Source organism: Pelodiscus sinensis, chromosome 14 (assembly GCF_052426305.1).
Source record: "Pelodiscus sinensis isolate ZL-2025 chromosome 14, ASM5242630v1, whole genome shotgun sequence".
NCBI lineage: Eukaryota > Metazoa > Chordata > Testudines > Trionychidae > Pelodiscus > Pelodiscus sinensis.
The window spans coordinates 15,320,302-15,323,350 of record NC_143065.1 but is presented as its reverse complement, the minus strand read 5'-3'; positions in this window follow the sequence as shown (position 1 = coordinate 15,323,350).

Here is a 3,049-nt window from a genome sequence, read left to right as displayed (position 1 = left end):
CATTGCCATTATGCAGCAAAAAAGCTTTAAGACTCGTCTTCGATGAATCAATGAACAGTCTCCACTCATCTGGATCGTGAACGATGTTGAGGGCTGCCATCACACCATCGATGTTGTTGCAGGCTACAAGATCACCTTCCATGAAGAAGAATAGGACAAGAGCCTTTTGACGGTCACGGAACATGGAAACCCTCACATCACCTGCCAGGAGATTCCACTGCTGTAGTCTGGAGCCCAACAGCTCTGCCTTACTCTTGGGTAGTTCCAAATCCCTGACAAGGTCATTCAGTTCACCTTGTGTTATGAGGTGTGGTTCAGAGGAGGAGGATGGGATAAAATGTGGGTCCTGTGACATTGATAGTTCAGGACCAGAAGTTTCATCCTCTTCCTCTTCCTTGTCTGACTCAAGTGAGAATGATTCTGGTGCATCAGGAACCGGCAGTCCTTCTCCGTGGGGTACTGAGCGTATAGCTGCTGGAATGTTTGGATAATGCACAGTCCACTTTTTCTTCTTTGACACACCTTTCCCAACTGGAGACACCATGCAGAAGTAACAATTGCTGGTATAATCTATTGGCTCTCTCCAAATCATTGGCACTGCAAAAGGCATAGATTTCCTTTTCCTGTTCAACCACTGGCGAAGATTTGTTGCACAAGTGTTGCAGCATATGTGTGGGGCCCACCTCTTGTCCTGATCTCCAATTTTGCAGCCAAAATAAAGGTGATAGGCTTTCTTAACTGTAGTGGTTATACTGCGCTTTTGTGATGCAAAAGTCACTTCACCACAAACATATCAGAAGTTATCTGCACTGTTCACACAAGTATGAGGCATCTCTGCTCACTTTGGCTAAACAGAAATATGTCCCTTTGCAAAATCAAACACTGACAAATAAGAGAGTACAACACTGTATGATTTCTAGAGCTGATATAGGGCAATTTGTTCAGCAGAGTGATGTAAGCTTTGTTATGATTGCACCATCCATGACTTCTAGGAATAACATGATGCAATTCATATAATATATGACGCAATGCCAGCTTCAGATTGCATCATTCATTGTTTTGCCTAAAAAACAAGTACTGTCCAAACCCAGTCATAGATTTAGTCATAGATCCAGTCAAAGATTTATTGTAGTCATTTCTGGTTTAAATTGAGATCCCTTCCCTTTATAACTCACTTATCCTCCGCCATTTGCAAGTCAAGGGTCGTATATACTGACCCAATAGCATATCTTGAAAACTAGAGCCAATCAACAATTTTAAGCATCATTTTCGTTCTCAGTGACCCCGAATTAGTAAAGTTTGACTACATTTATTTCAGAAGCATTTTGGCTGTAGAGCAGTGTAATAAGATGTTTCTTTGGTGAAAATTACAACATTCTGTCCTTTTGGTATTAATGGTATATGATAGCAGCTGCAGCCTTGGAGAATAGAATTGCCAACTCTGAAGCCGTTCTGGGAGATTTTTTTCCCAAGATGACATTTCTTTTTCTTAAAATACCTTATTAAAATCTCCAGGGTTTTTTCAATAGTAACCAGGAAATTGATGCCAATCCCAGGAGACTCTGCAATCCTGGTTTTCCCCCGATTTGAAACGGTAGTATGCTGACTTTCATACTGGTTGGAATTACTTCATATTTAGTGTGAGTAGGAATTATTTAGAACATTTTCAATATAGCTGCTTGTTACGCTCTGACATTTCATCTGCAGAGTAGCTTACACTTTAGAGGGTGTTGCACACTGCTATTTTCTGGCCTTCAATTTACTGGGACATGTGATTGAGACAATTCTAACTTATCTAGAATAGTGATAGAAATGTAGCCATGTTAGTCTGGTGTAGCTGAAACAAAAAACAGGACAATGTAGCACCTTAAAGACTAACAAGATGGTTTATTAGGTGATGAGCTTTCGTGGGCCAGACCCACTTCCTCAGATCAAACCTCAGATTTGATCTGAGGAAGTGGGTCTGGCCCACGAAAGCTCATCACCTAATAAACCATCTTGTTAGTCTTTAAAGTGCTGTTTTTTGTTCTAACTTATCTAGATTCTTCTTTGTGCAATCAGACATTTACTTGTCTTACTTTGTTGTTACTTTATTAGACATCACATTTTCAAATGAAGGGTGTCTGATTTGCCTTGTGGTATGATTCAGTTTTTATCTTTCCCAGGATTAAAGTTCACTCTAGTCTGTGAACTTGTTTTGGATCTCCTCTCTCATTCATATTTTCTTCATTGCTTCTGCTTACAGTTGCAGTAGACACATTGTTTAGTTACTGCAGTTATATTATATGAAAAATAAGAGCAACACTATGGACTAGATACCTTCTTCTAACTTCCCTGTTGCTAATGTCCCCCGCCCCCTTTGCTTCAATACTAAAAAGAAAATTATGCTCTACTAGAAGATGTACGTAGTGCTGCTCAGGGTTCTTAATGCAAGTACGTTTTTTGTTTTTCTTCATTTAGAGCATTGTTCTGGCTTGTAGCTGGGGATGAGGAGTTCAGTATGCAGGCTGCCCTGAGGAGAGCAGATAACCCCAGCCCTCCCTCATCACAGCAGCTTGGGGCCAAGTGAGAAGTTCCAGTTGCAGTGGCCACAGCTAGGGGTAGTGGTGCATGACCCCTAGCTGGGAGCCAGCCAGAGACACACAAATAGACAAACTCTCTGAAATATACAGTACATAGCTCTCCTTTCTCTACCCCTGCCCCTAGCAGGCCAATGGGGTTATAACTGTCCTGGTCCCTATCTCTGGCCTGTGGTCATTCTACAGTATAACTCCCTCCTGCCAGACCCCTCCCTTTCCATTTTATGAGACAATATCTAATTCCAGGTGCATTCAATTGCTTATCTTGCTTTAAACTATGATAAGTGGAAGCTGCATATGAAAATTGGTGGTCCTAGCTCCTATCATTTAGGAGTTCTTGAATGGATAGACAGGAACACACATTTCAAAAATATATAGTAAGATTTACATTTAAGCTGATTGGCAAGATCCTGATTGGGCCTCAAACCTGATTTAAATAACTTTTTTTACAAAATGGATAAAAACTTTCA